The sequence below is a fragment of the Pelobates fuscus genome, chromosome 1 (assembly GCF_036172605.1).
Source record: "Pelobates fuscus isolate aPelFus1 chromosome 1, aPelFus1.pri, whole genome shotgun sequence".
NCBI lineage: Eukaryota > Metazoa > Chordata > Amphibia > Anura > Pelobatidae > Pelobates > Pelobates fuscus.
The window spans coordinates 314,940,498-314,965,210 of record NC_086317.1 but is presented as its reverse complement, the minus strand read 5'-3'; the positions used below and the strand labels follow the sequence as shown (position 1 = coordinate 314,965,210).

At 44.4% G+C, this 24,713-nt stretch overlaps 1 protein-coding gene across 1 annotated transcript in view; it reads right to left on the bottom strand.

Moving 5' to 3' along the window:
* Nucleotides 1-16,724, bottom strand: part of VWA3B (von Willebrand factor A domain containing 3B) — a 242,141-nt gene extending 225,417 nt beyond the window's left edge. The window contains exon 1 of the mRNA XM_063459114.1: nucleotides 16,678-16,724. The gene's annotated coding sequence lies outside the window, so the exon portion shown is untranslated. The remainder of the gene's footprint in view (nucleotides 1-16,677) is intronic.
* Between the last annotated feature and the right edge of the window lie 7,989 nt (nucleotides 16,725-24,713).

Here is a 24,713-nt window from a genome sequence, read left to right as displayed (position 1 = left end):
CAGCATGGAGAAATGGCACGAACACAGACTTTTATGATAGTGCAATAGATAAAAGGAAGAGACAGCGCTGGCTAACCAACAGGCAGCAACCCTTAAAAAGGGAATCCCTCCAAACCCTTTAAAACAAGACAAATAAAAACAGGATAAAAAAGGGCTGTGCCACAGTAAATAGTGAATAAATACGTAATGTCCAATTCCAATAATGGAAGCAAATATAAAAGAAAGTCCAACCTAAGTATTCTCACTGTCGTCTTAAAGTGTTGAGTACAGGAGCAAGGTCTTCAGATGTTGTTATGGTTCCAATTATATGGAAGATAAAAGAGAGGAACAACCAATAGTGCAATATGTATAGCTCAAATAAAAACGCAAATTAGAATAATGGTAGAGAACTCACATTTATAAGAAACACAAAAGAAAATGGTCTACAGAAATGATACTAGCTCTTAACAACTGTGAGGTATCCTCTACACCTTCACCTTAAATCATATATAAAACACACAAAAAATAGGTGGAGCAAGTAGTGGCAAAATAGAGATATACTTCCCTCTCTTCTTACTGTTTCACTGTAAAGATAGAGAGGTACAGAATAGTGCAGATATCTCTATACATAATATGTAAAATATAATCTATTGCAAACACACTCACAAGGATAGAGCCATATACTGGACCTGGCTCTGGTATGAATCTCCTTAGGATCTCTTTAGGGTGATCCAAAACCTCTTTGGTGGTGTTTGTAAGATGATTGGTACTCCTTTCCCAAGGATAGGCAGCAGAGATAGGGTTAATTCCAAAGGTATATTTATTGAATAAAATAAAATACTGGATAAAAAGAATACAAATAAAATTTTTAATGTCCAAAGTGTTGCCAAAACGCGTTTCACCGATATGTGGCTTCCTCAGTTGGCGTGGATAATGTTCTTGTGTACTTAGGTGTCTTAAATACTCCGTTTTCGTTTCAATTTCCGCGGCCTTTTTTGGTGGAACGCATGCATGCGTTTCACCTCCTACTTCCGGGTTCTTCGCGTCGTATCCGGGTTGTCTGCGTCATATCCGGTTTCGTCCGGTCCGTCAGATACGGCTTCAATGGAACGCAATGCGTTCCAGTGTCGTGCACAGTGGATATTAAAGTCCCAAATGCTCCATGTATAGGGATTTGTCAGAACAAACTTATCAAAGTGCAATTGTGCCTATGCTATTGATCCTTGAAATAAAAAATATACTGCATACTTCATAAAATGTATATATAACAATTATAGTCTCTGAAAACCGATAAAATTATGGGTAATTATTATAGATAATGCATTTTACCTATTTCAAAGGGATACTATCTTCCCTAAAGGTATTCATTGTATCTTAACAAGTTTAAATCCCATATGAAAAATAAAGAAGACCTCATTGTCAAACCGGCAGACAAGGGAGGAGGTATTGTTATCCTGAAAACAGACAGCTACATTATAGAAGCAGAAAGGATATTTCTAGATACTAATACTTATAAGAAAATAACTACCAATCCAAGTATAGAAATCCAAAAGAAGTTTAATAGCTATATAGAAAAAGGATTCGACCTAGGTATTTTAAAAGAAGAGGAAAATAAGTATTTATCGATTTTACATCCAAAAATCCCGGTGTTCTTTTAGCTGCCTAAAGTGCATAAAAACAGAAATAATCCCCCGGGAAGACTGATTATTTCAGGAATAGACTCGGTTTCCTCAAGAACCTCAGAGTATATAGATTGTCTTCTACAACCAAAAGTTGAACAAAACCCTTCATATTTGAAGGATACCATTCATATGCTCCGAATTTTGGAAGAGATAGAATGGCAAGACCATTATCTTTTAGTTACATGCGATGTCGGATCCTACAGCATTATACCTCATCAAATAGGGATATAAGCAACTAAACATTTTTTAGAGGTTTTAACGACCAACAAATCGATTTTATATTGGAAGGCATTTTATTAATTTTAACCAACAATTTTTTTTTGGTTTAAGGATTCTTTTTTTATGCAGATCACCGGTATGTCGATGGGCACCAAGTTCGCACCTAGCTATGCGAATTTATTCATGGCCTACTGGGAGGAACAGATTATATTTCCCAGTAGTTATGTTGCGAACTTGGAAACCTATCGCCGGTACATAGACGATATATTTTTTATATGGAAAGATGGAGAAGGTATTCTTAAAATATTTCTTAATTTTTTGAACAACAATGAACGGGGTATTGTCTTAACTTCCACATACAGTACTAATCTTATCAACTTTTTAGATTTAGACATTTTTATTACAGACTCGAGGATTCATACTAGGAACCATTTTAAAGAGGTAGATGCCAATAGTTATATTGAGAAAAAAAGTTGCCACTACACTCCATGGCTGAAAAATGCTCCAAAAAGCCAATTTTTAAGACTTAGAAGAAACTGTACACAAGATTCAGATTACCTAACACAAGCAGATGTAATTAAACAACAATTCCTACAAAGAGGCTATGATGAAGTAGAACTCTCTACAACTTTGGAACAAATCAAAAAGATAAAAAGAAATGATCTTATAAGCTATAAAGGAGCTAAACCAAAAAGAAAAAATATAAATAAGAACAGCAATAACATACCTTTTATATGCAACCATAGTGGAAATAACGGAAAAATAAAAAAGATGATTACAAAATATTGGCCAATCTTGCAAGAAGATCCTATTCTAAAGCAAATACTACCATCTGAACCTAAAATAGTATATAGAGGTTGTAAGAACATGAAATTTTTTTAGTAAAAAGCAGTTTTAAAATAAAACAAAAAGATAATTTTTTAAATAAGAGTAAAGGGTTTTATGGTTGCGGCTCTTGCTTAGCCTGTAGAACTACATGTCAGAAAAAAAGACATATACTATCTTTTAACTATGAAAATGACAAAGTGTTTTATATCAAAGACCAATTAACTTGCTTTTCAAAAAATCTAATTTATATTTTAAAATGTCCCTGCGATCTTATCTATGTAGGAAGAACCATGAGATGTTTGCATATTAGAATATCAGAACATATAAGGAATATTAAAAGAGGGGTAGAAACACATAGCGTTTCTAACCATTTTAAAACATATAACAGTGACCCTAAGAATACTTTCTTCTGTGCTATTAAACAAATACAGAAAGATTAGAGAGGAGGGGATTTCAATAAAAAGATAGGAGAAGAAGAAATGAAATGTATTTATAATCTTAAAACATTGATTCCCCATGGTTTAAATCAGGATTTTGAGCTATGCCATTTCCTAGCATAATTATTTATAATATACTATTAGATTTTATTATTAAGTCAAGTTAGATTGAAGCATGGAATTAATTTTAATTTTATCTCACATTTTTTATCATTTCTCAAGTATATAGTACCTTTTAGACAAGCAGCACGCACTCTGCTCTCTTATGGTTTTAGTGGTTCCATTTCTTTTCCAACAATGTATATTTTAAATTACCAGTGTTTTTATATTTTCCCTCTGTTTCAATATTGTCTCCCTGTTTTTAGGTTGATCAGCTTCCATATGGGATTTAAACTTGTTAAGATACAATGAATACCTAGGTAATGCAACCCACGCATATATGCAACGAATTCGCACATTACTACACCACATCATTATATAACCTAAAAGACCAAGAAAACCAGGCCCAACCCACCCCTGCATCCATACGCACATACTTAGCAAAACTACACCTCCCCAAACTCCTAGCACATCAAGCAGAAAGCCTATGCGCTCCCATTACCACAGATGAAGTTCTTCGCCAGATAGACAAAATGCCAAAAGGGAAAGCACCGGGCCCAGATGGCTACACCAACTCGTACTATGTTAACTTCAAACATGTACTGATCACGGCCCTCACTAGCTTTTATAATGAGGCTACCGGATTAGGGTCCTTCCCAACGGAGTTCTTGTCGGCCCACGTCATCACTATCCCTAAGCCAGGTAAACCCCCCACCACAAGCCAAAACTTCAGGCCAATTTCTCTTTTAAACGCAGACACAAAACTATATGCTAAAATTTATGCGGCTCAAAACAATACTACCAACACTAATCCACACAGACCAAGTGGGGTTCATGGCAGGCAGACAGGGACCGGACAACACCAGGAAAGTGCTGAACCTATACAAAATCTTGAAGAACACCAAAAGAGCGAGTGTCCTGCTATCCCTTGACGCCGAAAAGGCATTCGACCGCCTGAACTGGCACTTCCTCCACGAGACTCTACAGGTTTACAGCCTTCTTTCCCCTTTCCTATCCGCAGTTAAAGCAGTATACAGCACACCCACGGCAACGGTACTGAACTCTGGGTTCTGCTCACGAGATTTCCCCATAACAAATGGGACCCGACAAGGATGCCCGCTACCTCCCCTCCTTTACGTGCTTGCTTTGGAACCCCTGGCTATAGCGATCCGCAATAACGTTAATATCCATGCGGTTCCGACTGGCAATAAAGAATATAAACTCAGCTTATTCGCCGATGACATCCTCCTTACGCTCACACAACCACTCATATCACTCCCGTCCCTACACACAGAACTACATGCATACAGCCAACAGTCATACTACAAGCTCAATGTCACCAAGACGCAGGCTATGTGCCTCAACATCCCAAAACCCACAAGAGGACACACTCAAAGCAAGTCACCACTTCGACTGGAGAGAAGACTTCCTAGTGTACCTAGGCATCAAAATAACACGCAAAGAAGAAGACCTCTTCCCCGCTAACTATTCGAAACTGATGAAAGAAATTGACACTCAATTACAAACATGGAGAAGCCTGTTCCTGTCCTGGGTGGGGAGAATAGCGGCGCTGAAGATGACAATTCTACCTAATATCCTCTACCTCTTCCGATCTCTGCAAATTGCAATCCCGCAAAGCTACATAACAAAGCTACAAGGAGGCAAACACCCACGACTCCCCAAATCGCTACTAATGAGAAACGTGAAATTTGGAGGATTGGGCCTTCCCAACATTAAAGCGTACTACCACTCCTCCATCCTCACAAACGTAATTTACGCCCACTCGGTCAGCTACATCCCCCAATGGGTAACAATAGAGAGCAACCACTGTGGGAATCAAGACCTTCCGACACTGTTCTGGATGCCTCAACACCTAAGGCACACGCCCACAACCATCCTAGCCACCTCCAAACACCTACTTAAGATCTGGGATGCCTGCAGGGATAAACTGTGCTCGGCGCACCCGTGGACCTTGGCAACCCCGATCCACATCCTGCATCAATGCAACGGAACATTCCCATACCAAAACTGGAAAAAAGCAGGAGTTACTCATATCTACCATCTGTGTACGAAGGAAGGAATAAAAACCTTTCCAGACCTGCGAAAAGAATTCCAACTACCTTCAAGCTTGACGTTACGCATACCTACAAATCAAAGCGCTCCTAAACGACAACAAGATCGCAAACATCAAAAACTCACTGCAAACCTCAATTACAAACTTTGAAGCACAGTGCTTGTCACTGAACCCCCCCAAAAAAGCAGTCTCTATTTGCTACAATAACCTTGCTAACCGGGATGTAAACGCTACATGGAAGTTCATGCAAGACTGGCAGAACGATTTTCAAATCACCATCACTCAGTCCGAATGGGAAAAGATTTTCAACTCTCATGTAGGGTTAACGTCAAGCGCCGCACACCTTGAAGCGTCTAGGAAACTCCTATACAGGTGGTACATGGTCCCAACCTGTCTTCACACCATATTCCCAACCTCAACAGATATGCACTGGCGCTGCCACGCTACTAGAGGCACCATGCTGCATATGTGGTGGACATGTGAGAAGGTGAATCACCTGTGGAAAGACACAGCTACACTAATCAAAAGAGTCACGAACCTCCAACTACCTCATGACCCCAAAACGATCCTACTCCGCTCAATACCGAACAACACCCCAAAACCGATCCAGAAAATCATATACCTCATACTAAGCACAGTGTCCATATTAATAGCCAGGAACTGGAAAACAACTGAACTACCCTCGCTCCAAGAAATAGAAAACGTAATGACCTCAACGGTAGAACATGAACTGATAATGTGGAACCAGGCGAAAATTGGGAAACTCAGCCCCCACATCGCCACAATGTGGAGGGACTAACTCCAACGAACCAACACAGGACGGACCTGAGCCCTAACGCCCAAAAGGTGACAAATTCTCCCGAACCAGGCACACTCTCTGCCCGAGAACACAACCACTCCACACCCTCATCCCAACCATTCAGCAAGACGCCACACGACGCCTCAGACACACCGACATTAAGTTGCTAACACCATAGGAAGTCCCCCGCCCGGTAGTAATACCGTTATCCTCCACCCCGACCCACACACCCAGTTACTCTCCACACCTCAAGCCCTCCCCCCCAATACCCATCCTAGTCAGACATATCTACGTAACAAGCGGACAACTCTGAATACCGCGCGAAGTCCTCTAAAAATCCAGAGACCGAGCCATACAATGACACGGAAAATACACGCATCTCCACGGACGCACACACGAATAGCGCCCTAAATACAGAGGACACCTAACACGTAGTACATCCCACGACAAGTCACAGGGATAACAACAAAACAGACATAAGGAAGCATCGTAGGGGCTGAACAAATAGCGATAACCCTTCAGCCACCCGTACAACACCCCTACTTTAACATGACGTTACCGCAATGTTCGAAATGTGAATGTGCCATACCTATGTTATGACTGCAACCCCTCTTCTCTTCTGTACCCCATACCTTTGTTTCGAAGATAATAAAGAAATTTTTAATTGAAAAAAAAAAAGATACAATGAATACCTTTAGGGAAGATAGTATCCCTTTGAAATAGGTAAAATGCATTATCTTTAATAATTACCCATAATTTTATCGGTTTTCAGAGACTATAATTGTTATATATACATTTTATGAAGTATGCAGTATATTTTTTATTTCAAGGATCAATAGCATAGGCACAATTGCACTTTGATAAGTTTGTTCTGACAAATCCCTATACATGGAGCATTTGGGACTTTAATAAATGCTGTGCACGACACTGGAACGCATTGCGTTCCATTGAAGCCGTATCTGACGGACCGGACGAAACCCGGAAGTAGGAGGTGAAACACATGCGTTCCACCAAAAACGACCGCGGAAATTGAAACGAAGTATTTAAGACACCTAAGTACACAAGAACATTATCCACGCCAACTGAGGAAGCCACATATCGGCGAAACGCGTTTTGGCAACACTTTGGACATTAAAAATTGTATTTGTATTCTTTTTATCCAGTATTTTATTCTATTCAATAAATATACCTTTGGAATTAACCCTATCTCTGCTGCCTATCCTTGGGAAACGAGTACAAATCATCTTACAAACACCACCAAAGAGGTTTTGGATCACCCTAAAGAGATCCTAAGGAGATTCATACCAGAGCCAGGTCCAGTATATGGCTCTATCCTTGTGAGTGTGTTTGCAATAGATTATATTTTACATATTATGTATAGAGATATCTGCACTATTCTGTACCTCTCTATCTTTACAGTGAAACAGTAAGAAGAGAGGGAAGTATATCTCTATTTTGCCACTACTTCCTCCACCTATTTTTTGTGTGTGTTATATATGATTTAAGGTGAAGGTGTAGAGGATACCTCACAGGTGTTAAGAGCTAGTATCATTTCTGTAGACATACCATTTTCTTTTGTGTTTCTTATAAATGTGAGTTCTCTACCATTATTCTAATTTGCGTTTTTATTTGAGCTATACATATTGCACTATTGATTGTTCCTCTCTTTTTTTTTTGTAAATCTTTATTTTTGCGTGCGGTGGAAAAAACAAACATGTTGGTAATTCCGCATATGTGTGAACATGGCTCATAAAATTTTTCAACATGGTATAAACTGGTGAGGAACACTTCGCACATTTTTTTAAAATTTAGTGGGCTGAAATGTTGTATCGAGGGCCTTAACTGGTGAGAGTGTAGGGGAATATATACCCGTCTATGTGTGCCAGCGCGAGTACTTTGGAGACATCTAGCGTGTGGGGCGTGTAGCGTCAGGGCTAGAGCCGCGTTTGGTGTGTGGGGCGCTATGACGTTCCCCTTAGTGGCTCCCTATGTGGTTTCGGTCTATTTCTGTTATACCTTCTTGTAGGAGCTGCATGGTTATCGCCTGGACTGGAGGTGCGCTGTGTGGCATGGCTATTTACAGTGATTAAGGTGGCTATGTGTAAGCACGAGGTAACAAGTGTTCGAGTCTAGTAGATGTCTAGGTGGGTGGGAGGTGAGTAAAACGCCTCTGTGTGAGGTCATTAGAGTATCTATTATGTAGAGCTCCCTTGCTTGAAATGCCCTGTTACCCTAGGGCGGGGGGGGGGGGAGAGGGTCACCAGGGCCAGTTGGTGAAGCCTCCAACGGGTCATTATTGATTGTTCCTCTCTTTTATCTTCCATATAATTGGAACCATAACAACATCTGAAGACCTTGCTCCTGTACTCAACACTTTAAGACGACAGTGAGAATACTTAGGTTGGACTTTCTTTTATATTTGCTTCCATTATTGGAATTGGACATTACGTATTTATTCACTATTTACTGTGGCGCAGCCCTTTTTTATTCTGTTTTTACAGACTTTTATGAGCCTTTTTGCATGGCCCATAGTCTTGAGACAGGAGGCTGGCAAGCAGGCTACTCCAGGAGCACGTGGTGAGGTCAAGTTCGCCACAATAGCGAAATTCAACTCTGGGAATTTCGCCATGTTCAGAGGGATCCCAGTACATTTAGTACCTGTACTGTTTGTCAAGGCTTGTTCGCAGGTTTTCATTCTTGGCAAAGATGCAAGGTACAGCTTTACAGTGCAAAGATGTACCTCGCATCTTTTCTGCGAATGATCTACCGAATTTGAGTTGCGTGTTGTAACTCTGAGCGGTCGTTGAGCAAGTAGGTCGTAAAAGTGAGGAGCATCTGTACCTACATTTGGGGATGCAAGTGCACTCCTGGCACCATAACCACTACAGCTTGCTGTATTGGCTATGGTGCATGAACTTAAACTCATTTACTTTACACAGGAGTGTCTGTGCACCTTCTTACCTTTGGTAGAAAAACCTTTAGGAAATGGTTTATCCCAAAATGTGGAGGCTCAAGTCCCCCGGAGATCTGCCACTTGGCTTCTGTTCCTCTCTGCACTGCAGTATGAAGACAGATTAGCCAGACAGCCACAGATAAATAAGCGTAAATTGTTATGAGGGTGGGAGTGTGCCTTTAAATAAACATTATAGCATTACACTTAACAAGTAACCCATTATATATAGGGGACACCAAGTCTCAGGACAATAGGCTATCCAGACTACCTGGCAATAAAACTGTTTATGCCAGCAAATCAAATGCCCAATATGCCACTGGTGATCCAGGAGAATTGTACAATACAAGAAAGGGTACAATCAGCAAGCATTTTGTGTTAAATTTGTTTATTGGATTTATAACATATTCCATTGCAAACATAGTGTTCGAAAAGCAGGTTAGTGCCTGCGCAGAGGCCTGGTTATATTTGCATGAATGGATTCACAGGTTGTAGCCTGCGCAGAGGCTCTTTTTAGCATGTCAATTGTTGTATAGCGTTTAACATAGTAAAATTTTCGGTCGTACACCCTGCAGGTGCAGGTGGGCAGTTAGGAAGTAAGCAAGAAGATTAAGGCAAACAAACTATGCATCGGCATTAATAAACAGAGCTATGTACAGGCATCATCACTAAAATTTTTTACATCCTAAACATCGTGGATGCAGTCATACAGTGTTGTATCTAGCTGGTGCCTTATGGCCATTGCAAGACTCAGTTGTGTGTTACGTATCAGCGCTTAAATAATCGCTGTGCATGTATATATTATGAAAAGAAGCGTAGTGGTTAAGTATCACCTGTAAGAGACATGGTAATACGAGAGCAGGTCAGTAGCGACCCTTAGGGTGTTTCCCTGTAGGCGTCCGCCTATACCTATATTTGTGTCAGGCGTAGTCCCTCACTACGTTGCATGGAAAAATGTATAATTTTTGGGGTTGGGTTAGCTACCGTAGCCGCTGTATTTTGTGGTGGCTATAAGCGTTGTTCACGTGAGTTGTGTCATTTGTGGTGTATCCTCCGTTGCCTGCGTGCCTCATGTGTGGTGTGTGTTGCGTGGTTTTCGTTTAGTACTGTGTTGGCTATGTCTCCCCCCTCTCCGACTTAAGTGTCTATCGTCATGGTTCTGTGTCGCGTGGTGCGCCTACCGGTTGTCTAGTCTGTTGTGCTTTGATAACATAATATAGTTTCTCCGCTGTCACATGTTGCGTCGTGTATACGACCCTCATTGGTGCCCGGTGATATGAAGCGGTCCATTGGTGTGGTCTGCGTGTATGTGGTTTATGGTCCCTCGTATCTGCGTGGGCGCATCGTGCTTGTGTGGTCGTGTGTTCCTCTGAGTGGTTTGTCAGACACCTTCGGCGCCTACGCCATCATGACGTCTTTACCAGATTGATCTCCTGTTTTTGTGGTCATTCCGCGTCTTATGTGTCCAGGGATTGGGCATGGTGCGGTGTTGGGCCTAGAGTGTGGTCCTGCGTTGTGTGTTTATCTGTCATCTGTTCGTGTGTGAATCATATGTCTAGCCATCCCCATGCGCAGTTGTGGCCTGGTGGGTGGTCATGTGTGTGGCTTGTGTACGTCGTCGTGTCTGTGGGTGTCATGGCCGTCTCAGTCGGCTGTGGTAGTCGCTGTGGCGAGGTGGCGTCTGTGTGTGGGATTGGGTAGAGTGGGTCAGGTAGTTTGTGGCCCGCCCCCTGTCCCCCGCCTGGCCCGTTGTGCCCCGCCATCTTCCGTTCGCCTTCTATGTTTCCCTATGTCTCTTCCTCCTGCCACCGGTTACGGTGCGGTTAAGTAGTGCCTGAAGGAGTCTGACGTGGTTAGTCTCGTCCAGTGGAACCAGCGTTTGGTATGGCGGTCTCTGAGGTTCGGGGTTTCTGCTTTCATGTTCTCGAATGACCTTGTGGCTTCAACCTCCTCTATCCACCTCGTTATGGGAGGTGTGCTGGTCTGTTTCCAGAAGATAGGGATGGTCACCTTAGCCTGCATTCAGGAGTTGAGGAATAACCGATCTCTTGTAAGTTTGCATCGCCATGGTGGTGTGGTGTAGGAGGAAGGCGGCTGGGGACTGTGGCAGGAGCTCCTTCGTGACCTCGTGTATTACGGTCCTAATTCTGTCCCAGAACGGTCGCATGCGGGTGCATGCCCACCATATATGTATAAACGTACCGGCTTCCTCCCTGCATCGCCAGCATGTGTCTTGGAGTTCTGGGTTCCTGGCGTGCAGCACCGTCGGTGTCAGGTACCATCTGGTGAGGATCTTGTACGAGTTTTCTTGGGAGCGTGACGAGCTCGGTGTCTTTTGTATCAGGGTAATGCTTTTGTCCCAGTCCGCATCTGTCATAGTTTCCTCCAGGTCTTCCTCCCATTTTCTGATGCACGGCGGTGCTAGTAAGTATCTGCTCGTGATTAAGATAGTGTAAATTTGTGAGATGGCTCGAGGTGGTTCCTTGTCTTGCATGCAGAGAAGCTCAAATTGTGTTAGGTCCCTCAGTAGAGAAAGTTTTTGTGGGATGGATCTAGCATATTGAGTAATTTGCGTCCTTGCTAGGGCGTGAGCAAATGTGTGCGGTCTGTGTGGGTACAGATGTCAAATGGTTGGTGGAGAACGTCTTTTATGTGGGGAATCGTATTGTGTTTCGCTGGGCCTAGTGTTGGGCCGTAGTCTCCGGCCGGAAAGTCTGGGTTTCCCTTCAGAGGCAGGAGCGGGCCTGGGTCCGTAGTCATGTATTGTTTCGTGCCCTGCCCGTGCCATACCTGCATGGTCGCCGCCACGAATGGGTTGGTGATGCGTTTGCTCCTGTATGCTGCCTTAGTGATCCACAGTAGGGTTCTAAGGTCACAGCTGGTTATGTCAGCTTTTAGTTGTGTCCACTGTTTGGTGCCACTGGCTATCGACCAGCTGATGACCCTGGTGATGTGTGCCGCGTGGTAGTACTTTTCGGGGAGTGCTAAGCCTCCTCTGAATTTGGGTAAGATCAGTTGGGTGTGCCCTATGCGTGGGGAATTGCCCTTCCAAAAAAAGGTGCGGACCTCTGTAATGGACCGTTTTGCTCACCAGAGGTTAAAAACCGCGATATTCCCCTTTCCAGATGCACCGACAGCTACTGTAAGCACCAATCTCCCGAACTGGAAACACACGAAACCGGGAAACAGCCGAACAGGAAAACCATGCGAAAGAGTTACACTCCTGGCAGTCAGCATACAATCCAATTCCTCCAATAACAAGACGACACTTCGTTTTGAGGGTTAAGCAGAATCTCAAGTTTAATCACACAACCCCTGCTTTTATGGGATTCTCCCATGCAAGGGAGGCACCCACAACAATTAATACATTAACCAATGCAGTACAAGGTACAACCCACACATCTCCTCCCACCACATTATCTGTTAACATAATTAAACTGTGCACAATTTCCCCCAAGTTTTAGATGTACCCCAAATGCGCGTGTGTGGGTCATTATATGCGTATCCTGTTAGTTGTTGTGTGTCGTGTCTCTCAGTCGGCCTAGTGCTTTGTGCTGCGGTGGTGTCACTCGACCTATGTGTGTCTTGTCTCGGGTGTGGCCTCGGTTCGTGAGTCCCTGGTTGGGTACATGCGAGTTGTAGCAGCGTGTCTGGCGGGGCGAGGTTCATCTCTACTGGCGTGATCTGCGAGTAGTGTTATTCTGGCGGGGTTTCGGAGTGGTTTGTCACTAGTGATGACACCTTACCACTCGCATCTCGCCGGTCATGTGGGTGTGGGGTGAGCGTGGGTCGTGCGTGCCCCATTGGCGGATCCAGGGGGGGGGCAACGGGGCAATTGCCCCCCCCGAGATTCTCCCCTGCCGGCTAGTGCAGGGCTGGCATTGCCCAAGCGCTAGCCCTGCAATGTGCCTGCGGACCGGGGAGGGAGATCACTGATCTCCCTCCCCGGTCTGCAGGCACATTACTGACAGCCGACCGGAAGGGGAGGGTGAGAGGACCCGGGAGCTGTTACCAGCAGCTCCTCCGGGTCCTCCTCTCGCGAGATTTGGAGCGTTGCCGCGGTTACCACGGCAACGCTCCAAATCGCGCGAGAGTGAACTCTAGCCCTGGAGCGCGGGCTAGAGTTCACTGGAACCACTGGACCACCAGGGATTCCCCACTGGGACCACCAGGGATCCAGAAATGTCCCCCCTCCTCCTCAATAATGGTAAGAAGGGAGGGGGGACATAAATATATTTTATTAAATACATTTTTTGTTTATTTTTATTAAAAAGCCCTCCTCCCCTCCCCCCCATACACACTGCCCCCATACCCACTGCCCCACATACCCACTGCCCCACACACACTGCCCCACACACACTGCCCCCATACACACTGCCCCCATACACACTGCCCCCATACACACACTGACCCCATACACACACTGACCCCATACACACACACTACACACACTGACCCCATACACACACTACACACACTGACCCCATACACACTGCCCAACATACACTGCCCCCATACACACTGCCCCCATACACACTGCCCCATACACACTGCCCCCATACACACTGCCCCCATACACACTGCCCCCATACACACTGCCCCCATACACACTGCCCCCATACACACTGCCCCCATACACACTGCCCAACATACACTGCCCCCATACACACACTACACACACTGACCCCATACACACACTGACCCCATACACACACTGACCCCATACACACACTGACCCCATACACACACTGACCCCATACACACACTGACCCCATACACACACTGACCCCATACACACACTGACCCCATACACACACTGACCCCATACACACACTGACCCCATACACACTGACCCCATACACACTGACCAACATACACTGCCCCCATACACACACTGCCCCCATACACACACTGACCCCATACACACACTACACACACTGACCCCATACACACACTGACCCCATACACACACTACACACACTGACCCCATACACACACTGACCCCATACACACACTGACCCCATACACACACTGACCCCATACACACTGCCCAACATACACTGCCCCATACACACACTGACCCCATACACACACTACACACACTGACCCCATACACACACTACACACACTGACCCCATACACACACTGACCCCATACACACACTGACCCCACACACACACTGACCCCATACATACACACACTGACCCCATACACACACACACTGACCCCATACACACAAGCACTGCCCCCATACACACAAGCACTGCCCCCATACACACAAACACTGCCCCCATACACACAAACACTGCCCCCATACACACAAACACTGCCCCCATACACACACTGTCCCCATACACACACTGCCCCACAAACACTGTCCCATACACACACTTCCCCCTTACACACACTGACCCACAAACACTGCCCCATACACACACTTCCCCCTTACACACACTTCCCCCTTACACACACTGACCCCATACACACACTGACCCCATACACACACTGACCCACAAACACTGCCCCACATACAAACACTACACACACTGACCCCATACACACACTGACCCCATACACACACTGCCCCCCATACACACACTGCCCCACAAACACTGCCCCCCATACACACACTGCCCCACAAACACTGTCCCCATACACACACTGCCCCACAAACACTGTCCCCATACAACACTGTCCCACAAACACTGTCCCCATACAACACTGTCCCACAAACACTGTCCCCATACAACACTGTCCCACAAACACTGTCCCCATACACATACTGCCCCGCACACACTGCACACCTATACACACACAGTGCCCTACACACACTGCTGCCCCCCCATACACACATTGCCCCAAACACACACACAGTGCCCCCCATACACACACTGCCCCACACATACATACAGTGCCCCCCCATACACACACTGCCCCACACAGACATACAGTGCCCCCATACACACACTGCCCCCTAACACACACACTGCCACCCTTACGCACTCACACTCACTTCACCGCTCACACACACACTGCACCTTTCACACACACTTCACCCCTAACACACACCACTTCTCCTATGCCCTATATCCCAGCAGACCCCAGGTAAGTTGTCAAACTGTTCTTAAACGGTATGACTACTTACTCTGGGGTGGGGTCCTGGCACTACTGGCACCATAACTACTACACTGAGCTGTAGTGGTTATTGTGCTAGGATTATTTTTTTTAAATAATCTACAAGTGCCCCTCCCGAGATCAGGCTCTGGATCCGCCACTGGCGTGCCCTGGGATTAGTCCCTGTGCGACCTATCTTTCCGAGTCTTAGATGGTATAGGTCTCCTAGAAGTTGCTGACCAAAGAAAAATGAATAACTGAACTCTCTGGATAGTCCAGCACCCTCATTATATATCTAAACTAGTTGTTTCTCAGTGGGCAGACCCCTGGGGGAGGGGGGGGATCAGAGGGGGTTGGTCTGGCAGCTTATTGCCCACTCTATGCAATTCCGTGTGTCCAGCTCTGGTGATGGCTATCTATATGTTTTATGGTCTAGGCCTGGTGCAAGATCAAAGACCACAGTAAATGTCATCCCAAGGTTTACAAAAAAACAACTCTTAACATATATCAACACACATCAAACACTAACTCATGCTTTTGGCAGTGTGTGTGTGTGTGTGTGTGTATGTATACCAATAAAGTCTTTTTTATTTTCCATATGTGATACTTTGCTTTATCTTGATCTTGACCTCATATCGGGTACACTTTTTTCTCTTTTTCAGTATCATCTGTAGTCACAGCTTAACTATTTGGGGTTGTATTTAGAGATTTGGATTTTTATTTGCTGCAATTCTGAGTTTTATCAATAACCTTCTTCAGGGTTTATTCTCTAAACTCTGAATTGTAGTGACTGAAAATCTAAATAGCAATATTTAGGTAAAAATAGCTTATTTGGAGAAAAAAATCCCCAACTCAGCTATAGTCAAAGCGTGGCTATTTTAGCCTCAGTTTTGCATTCTGGTTTTAGTTTGCTACAAGTCAGAGTTTGGTGAATAAAAACTTATTTGCTCCAATATTTATCAGTTATCAACAAAGGTGTTGCAATCCCACTGGCTTTCGACTCCCATGATGCTCAGCCAGCCTAAGCCTTTCAGTGTAGGAAATGCAGTCCAACAGTTATTTTGTCAAAGGCACAGAGTGAATCGTATGACTACTTTGCAGTTTCAATATACCAGATTACACCTGACATTAAAACATCTAAGACAGATATAGCTCAACTTTCTCTGTAAAACACCAACCTGTGCATTTTCTAGCATTACTAAATAAACCAGCATCTAGTCCTTTTCGTTAATTTAAAACCTTAGTGAATTTTGCATCAACTTTTCTGACTTCAACAGCTACTACAGTGGATGGGAAACCCAATAAATTCCAACTAAGAGGAACCTAGCTCATTTTGGTTTTAGGCACAGATAATGGATTTGATGGGAGGTTTTTAATGACACCATGCAATAGTTCGGTTTAGTGAGTTTAGGGGCTAAATGAAAACATTGAGCACTGAAGCCCCAAGTGGATACAGTGTTGCTATGATTAGAACGTTAGGAGATGGCCTTACTCACCAGACATCGTTCAGAAATCCGGGCCAGAGTTCTGTCCGAGTTATTCCATTCGCTATCTTGTTAAAAGGATTGTTGTCCATGGAGACAGCGGTTGCTAGGTCGGAACCAATCAGCGGTGCTTCCTTCGCTGTAGACTTGCTTTTCCTTTGAGTTCTCATTGGTTCTCACCAAGAAATGGGTGTGAACAGAAACCTGGGTCTGATTTCTCTGTAATCGCAATTCGTGTTTGCAATCCAGTAGCTAACAGGATTTAGCATTGCAGGCAATTATAACTTAATGTGGTTTTCTTAGAAGGTTAGCATAGGTTGGTTGCACTTTATAATATAGATTAAAGTGATTTTATTTGACTATACATGTACAAGAATGCTTGGAATTGCATTATTGCTAATCAGCCAGCTTTCTGATCTGTATGCTGTTTAGATGATGCGGGGGGAAAGACGCATATATTTATGCTCAAATTTGCCTCTAAAGGTCTGAGTGTATGACAAATATTTCCATAGTTATTGTAAATCTTTAAATAAAGAAACAAAAAAAAAAAGCGTTTTCAGATGGCTTTGCTATTGGCTTGCTGCTTGGTATTAAAGGGGCACTCCAAAAACGACAACCACTATAGTGTAAGGAGCAGTCAAGACAGCATGCAGACTTATTAGTTATGGTGCCATTCATTAGGTTGTGGGTGTTGTCAAAGCCTTTTCAACCACTGCCATTAAAAAATGGGGGTTACCAAGGTACAGGCAGTCTGCAATAGCAATTATGATGTTTGGGGGTGGGGTTACAGGTGCCAAAGGAACTCCCAGTCTTGGTAAAACTGGTCGAAAGCTATATGACCAAGAATTGATTAACCTAGTTCACAACATAACGGCACCATAACTACTACCATAACCATCAGCATGCACTCATTCCATGTAACTATTTCTTGAAGTCATTCTTTCACACTGCCCTCTGGAATGCACACTCTGTGGACATCACTAAATCTACTTATGTCCATGACTTATTAATCTTGCGTCTCTAAACTTACTGACATTAATTGAAACATGGTTATCTCCCTCTGACACTGCTACCTCTGCCTCATTATCCTTTGGTGGTCTTCAATTAACTCACACTCCTTGACAATCTGACAGTAAGGGTGGCGGAGTATGGTTTCTGCTTTTTACTCCATTGAACCTTCAAACCTCTACCAACAATCTTCCTTCTCTTTCTCCTAATTTAAAGTTCCCTCAATTAACTTGTTCAACCCATCTCGCCTCCCTAGCTCCCCTCTCCTTTGACCATTTTTTTCTTTTATATTCTTTATATTTCAGTGCATGAGTATAGATAAGCACATAATGCCACAACATCAATAGCCAATGGTATATAATACCAAATTAATAAATTCAGTAGTATGGCAATTGCTACAACAGCACATTTTTAGATAAAGGAGATCAGGCTTATATCTGTATGACAGTAGATAAGTGGTAGAAGGAATAGTAAGTCAGGTTGTACTATCTGACCGTGCACTTAAAGGACCACTCTAGGCACCCAGACCACTTCAGCTTAATGAAGTGGTCTGGGTGCCAGGTCCCTCTAGGGTTAACCCATTTTTTTTATAAACATAGCAGTTTCAGAGAAACTGCTATGTTTATAAATTGGTTAAGCCTTCCCCCAAATCCTCTAGTGGCTGTCTCATTGACAGCCGCTAGAGGCGCTTGCGTGATTCTCACTGTGAAAATCACAGTGAGAGCACGCAAGCATCCATAGGAAAGCATTGATAATGCTTTCCTATGAGACCGGCTGAATGCGCGCGCAGCTCGTGCCGCGCGTGCGCATTCAGCCGACGGGGCGGAGAGGAGGCGGAGAGGAGGAGGAGAGTTCCCCGCCCAGCACTGGAAAAAGGTACGTTTTACCCCTTTTTCCCTTTCCAGAGCCGGGCGGGAGGGGGACCCTGAGGGTGGGGGCACCCTCAGGGAACTATAGTGCCAGGAAAACGAGTATGTTTTCCTGGCACTATAGTGGTCCTTTAACTGTTAACCTCTTATACCACTAGGGGTTCAAAATCAGCTTAGAAAGAAAAGAACTTGAGACAGAAGACACACATTGGTCAAAAATTATAGGCAGAGATCTTAGCATGAGGAGCAGGTAGAGATCACTCAATACACCAGGTTTGCTGGATGAAATCATCCTATGCTGCTTAGAGGCAATAACTGTAAGTCCAGCCGCACACCAGAACCACTGATCTCTCCACCTGTGGGGCTTCAGGAGTTGCTATCCATTGCAAACCCTATGATGGTAGAGCGGCCACCTCCCCCAGTCACTGGGCCATCAGGCTTGGTAGGTCGCATTGCTGGATATGGTGAGGTTCCTCTTACTACAGTGTCCATTTGCCGCTCATAGAAGGCTGCACCACTTGCAGTATTGGGCATTAATAGCCGAAATTTAGCTTGGTTTTGTAGGAGCTGAGTATCAACGTGTCCGGCCATCTTGGCTGTCAGGCCTCGCCCCCTTCATTGACCATTTTGCTGCCTGGTTTCCCTACTTCTTTAAAGTAATATTCATTCTCTAATTCTTGGAGAGTTTAACATTCAAATTGACCAACCCTGGACTACAGTGGCCTCTAATCTTCTTTCAATTGCCTTCTCCCTTGGACTATCCCAGTGGGCTAATTTTCCACGCATGTAGCTGGCAGTACCCTTGATCTTATTTTTTCAGATGCATGCATGGTTTCTAATCTCTGTAACACTCCATGTTCTCTGATCCGATCACCACCTCTTATCTTTGTTTCTTGAGAGCCCCCTCACCCAATCCTCTAAACCTAAGAAAAACCTGAATCCTCTTGACCCTCAGCGGCTATCAGCTGATGTCCATTCTTACCCCTCATCCATCCCTATCTTCTGTCCCTCTCTGGATATCTCCTCATATAACGCTACCTTCATCTCTGCCCTGGATGTTGCAGTCCTACTCCAAACATACACCTCAAGGAGGACATGCTTTCAACTTTGGCACACTAAGTGGACCCTTTACCTACAGAGATTATCTCATTCAGCTGAACACTGCTGAAAAATGTCTCACACCTTGTCAGACTTTCTCCATTATAAGCTAATCTTGCGTTCATACAACACAGCCATTATCCTTGCTAAACAATACCTTTCCTTTCTCATTAGTTCAAGCTCCCATAATCTCATGCATTTCTTCAATTCTCTTCTTCACCCTGCTGTGGTCACCCTACAAAGTAATCAGTTATTGTGCCTGTTATTGTCTCCAATTCGAGATCTCAAAGGGGAGAATAGGACAGTACTAGAAAACTTGTTTAGATGTGAGTTGTAAAACAGAGAGCAACAGGAGTCAAAGGCCCTAAGTCTGTAAACTCAATTTCCTGGCTAATGATGGCAGCATTTAACATATGGGTTAGCTCCTCCCTCTATCCCACAAGACAGGAAACTCAAGCAATTAAACAATTATCTATTCCAACCTAGGTTATAATTAGGACTCCGTGATCCCCCTCACTTCAGTCTTTTTCCTGTCCTCATAGCCCTAGGACAGAAGTTTATCTCTCATTTGAGTATTTTTTTCTTTTGTGCTCACCTGGCCATTTTTATGGTCTTGTCCCTGTGAGGTCAGGCTCCCTCACTAGGTAGCCCAATCTCTCTGAGTATGGAACCCCTAGGGACCACAGAGTTTAGGATCCCTCCGGTGCAGTTAACATTAGGAAGAGGGGAGTATGGCAATGCAATCGGTATTTACCGGCAATTGGAAGATAAATCTCAACCGCCAGGACGCCGATCCATGCGCGATGCACACAACCCTATACTGGACCAGTTCAAAGATGGCGGCTCGGCCTCCTAGTGGAGAACTCGAGCATATGCGATGCATTAAAGACACGAGGCACAAAAATTCTTTAAAACTCTGATATTTTGAGGATAAGCAGAAGGCAGTAATATTGTCCCGGTTTCTGCAAGCCCCAGCCACAGCACTCTTAACACAAAGCTTACACTCTGCAGGTAAGAAGATACAATTTCTTTCTTGAGGGCAGTATATTTTTGAGGGGCTGTAAACAGATACATAACTCAGCTGCAAGTGTGAAATATTACAGAGCTGGTACAGATGATCCCCTGCCTTTATTTTAGCCCTGCATCCATAATGGAGCCATCCCCCACTTCGGCAAAATCTTCTGCTATAGGACATAGGTGAGCATACAAAATTGTTTGGCTTATCATATTGAAAGAGTGCACTAGAGAGAATAGTCATATACACTTCTGTTTCTTACAGCCCTCAAGATTGGTCCAGTCCCAGATCTCCTTCCAGGAAAAGGGAAAAGCCGTCGACCTGCCTAGAATGCGGTTCCAGGCCATTGGAAAACTGCAGGCTATGTAAAAGGTGTCTAGCCATAATTGCAGGGAAGTAAAAAAAACATCAGACTCCACAGGCCTCTACCTCCTCCGCACAAGACGTTGCACATTGGATCAAACAGGCAGTAATGGAAGGCATAGCAGAGTCCAACAGGGGGAAAAGACCCAGATGTGAAAATCTATATGTGGACTCTGATCAGTCTGATAAAGATTACAGACAAGAGACTGGTTCTCTGGAGTTGGAACAAATTTCTTCCAGTGAGGAGGATATTACCCAGAGCCCTTGACCCTTGGATTTGAAGGCAATGGAACACTTGATTGCAGTTGTCAGAAGAACTGCAGTTGTCAGAAGATTGCAGTTGTCAGAAGAAATTCCAGAAGAGGTTCAGGAGGCATCTGCTTCTGATAGGTACTTCGGGGACCTAAGTAGGAAAAAACCTTCCTTTCCAGTCCACAGATACATTAAAGACCTGGTGCGTACAGAATGACATAATCCAGGCAAAAGACTGTATCTTCAGGGAAGACTCCAGAAGCTTTATTCCATCAAGGAAGAAGATACCAAACTGTGGAGCACCAATCCCAAGGTGGATGCACCCGTCATTAAAAGACCACTATAGTGCCAGGAAAACAAACTCGTTTTGCTGGCACTATAGTGCCCTGAGGGTGCCCCACCCTCAGGGTCCCACTCCCATGGCGCAGAAGGGGGAGGAAGGGGTTAATCCCTTAGAAGAGCCTCGCGCGCATTCAGACAGTCCATAGGAAAGTATTCTCAATGCTTTCCTATGGACGCTGGCGTCTTCTCACTGTGAAAATCACAGCGAGAAGCGCGGAAGCGCCTCCAGTGGCTGTCAATGAGATGGATTAACCCATAGGTAAACATAGCAGTTTCTCTGAAACTGCTATGTTTACAGCAAAAAGGGTTAAACCTAGCTGGACCTGGCACCCAGACCACTTCATTAAGCTGAAGTGGTCTGGGTGCCTATAGTGGTCCTTTAAGGAAGCCAGACGATCCAAACTTTCATCTTGTCCAGAAGAAGAAAGGTGTCATAGGCTGGACCTGAAAAGATGCATACTAACCTTTATTCAGTTTTCTTCAGCTTGGAGAAAGTAAACACAACTTTTTGTTATTCTGTGGGGCTCTCGTAAAGGTGAAGCAGCATCTGTCTATGCTTTTCGTTCCTGGACGGTTTCAGCTATTTCCAAAGCATATAGAGTTTTTGGGTTCAAGTTCCCAAAAATATTCATGCACATTCCACAAGGTCTGTTGCTACTTCATGGGCTGCAGAGTCTGGGTCCTAGCAGAGAGCATCTATAGAGCTGCTAATTGGTCCTCGTTGAAAACCTCCATACGTCACTACAAAGTTGACATTTCTTGAGCCATGGACACTCAATTCGGTCTCTCAGTGCTGAATTCTTGTATTTCTAAAAATTAAATAATTTTATGACACACAGGAATTCGAGACACAATTACCACTAAGCTAACAAGGCATTTGCCTTGGGAGGCACTTTGTGGGGGGAGGGCAAAAACCACAGCTCCCAAATGCCCTGGCAGATGCCTTGCTAGCCTCACATCATGAGGTGCCCAAGAGCTGGCTGGCCACCGTTGGGCCACTCTGAGGCAGGCTGCAGTGCATATTGCAGGCTGGCGGTGAGGGAGCGCTTTCCTCTGTGCTCTCCATGCTTTCCTACCTCACGCACCCTCCTGTGTAGCTGGGAGTCGGAATATGACATCACTCCTGCCCTGGCATCAGTAAGCAGCGCAGAGCAAGAAGAGCACAGCTCCCTCGCCACCTCCATTGCGCACCAAGCAGCACAGGGGTCCCCCAGCCAGCACAGCAGCACAGAAGAGCCCCCAAGTCTACAGCAATACCAGCAGCTCAGGAGCCACGCTGGAACCCAAGGAAAAATATACTCCAATCCTTAAACACACCTCTAGTGGCTATCTTCCTGAGACAGAGAAATTAGTATTTAATCAGACTTGCTTCACAATTAAATTCTGCTTGTAGAGAATATTTAATTGGCACAGCTCTGTGATTTGCTGCGCATATGCAATATGGGGTAGCATTAGATTGGCTGACATCATCAATCTTGATGATATTAGCCACAGAGGTGGAGCGGTCGATTTGGGACTAGCATAGCGAGGGAAGAAATGTTAATGAAACTCACCTTTCAAACCTTGGCAGGTGGAGCGGGGGGAGAAGGAGGACTATGATTAGTTAGGGGAACATTATACCATTCGGTATCCAGTCATTTCCAGGGAATAAACCAATAAGAGGCTTCTTATTGAGAAGTCTCTGTTCTGGAGACAGAAATGAGGACAATAACATTTTCCTTACGCTTCCCAACATGCTGGCCATTTCCATTTCAGTCTCACTAACAGCCAGATAGGTGTTTCTGCCCCCAATTATAAAAGTGCCTATTTCATATAAAATTGGCACTTTTATAAACTATAACTATATACAGTTGCAAGAAAAAGTATATGAACCCTTTGGAATGATATGGATTTCTGCACAAATTGGTCATAAAATGTGATCTGATCATCATCTAAGTCACAACAAAAGACAATCACAGTCTGCTCAAACTAATAACACACAAAGAATGAAATGTTGCCATGTTTTTATTGAACACACCATGTAAACATTCACAGTGCAGGTGGAAAAAGTATGTGAACCCTTGGATTTAATAACTGGTTGAACCTCCTTTGGCAGCAATAACTTCAACTAAACGTTTCTTGTAGTTGCAGATCAGACGTGCACAACAGTCAGGAGTAATTCTTTACAGAACTGTTTCAGTTCAGCAATATTCTTGGGATGTCTGGTGTGAATCGCTTTCTTGAGGTCATGCCACAGGATCTCAATCGGGTTGAGGTCAGGACTCTGACTGGGCCACTTCAGAAGGCGTATTTTCTTTTGTTTAACCCCTTAAGGACACATGACATGTGTGACATGTCATGATTCCCTTTTATTCCAAAAGTTTGGTCCTTAAGGGGTTACGCCATTCTGTTGTTGATTTACTTCTATGCTTTGGGTCATTGTCCTGTTGCAACACCCATCTTCTGTTGAGCTTCAGCTGGTAGACAGATGGCCTTAAGTTCTCCTGCATGTCTTGATAAACTTGGGAATTAATTTTTCCTTCGATGATAGCAATCCGTCCAGGCCCTGACGCAGCAAAGCAGCCCCAAACCATGATGCCCCCACCACCATACTTCACAGTTGGGATGAGGTTTTGATGTTGGTGTGCTGTGCCTCTTTTTCGCCACACATAGTGTTGTGTGTTTCTTCCAAACAACTCAACTTTGGTTTCATCTGTCCACAGAATATTTTGCCAGTACTGCTGTGGAACATCCAGGTGCTCTTGTGCAAACTGTAAACGTGCAGCAATGTTTTGTTTGGACAGCAGTGGCTTCCTCTGTGGTAACCTCCCATGAAATCCATTCTTGTTTAGTGTTTAACGTATTGTAGATTCGCTAACAGGGATGTTAGCATTTACCAGTGACTTTTGTAAGTCTTTAGCTGACACTCTAGGATTCTTCTTCACCTCATTGAGCAGTCTGCGCTGTGCTCTTGCAGTCATCTTTACAGGATGGCCACTCCTAGGTGAGTAGCAGCAGTGCTGAACTTTCTCCATTTATAGACAATTTGTCTTACCGTGGACTGATGAACAGCAAGGCTTTTGGAGATACTTTTATAACCCCTTCCAGCTTTATGCAAGTCA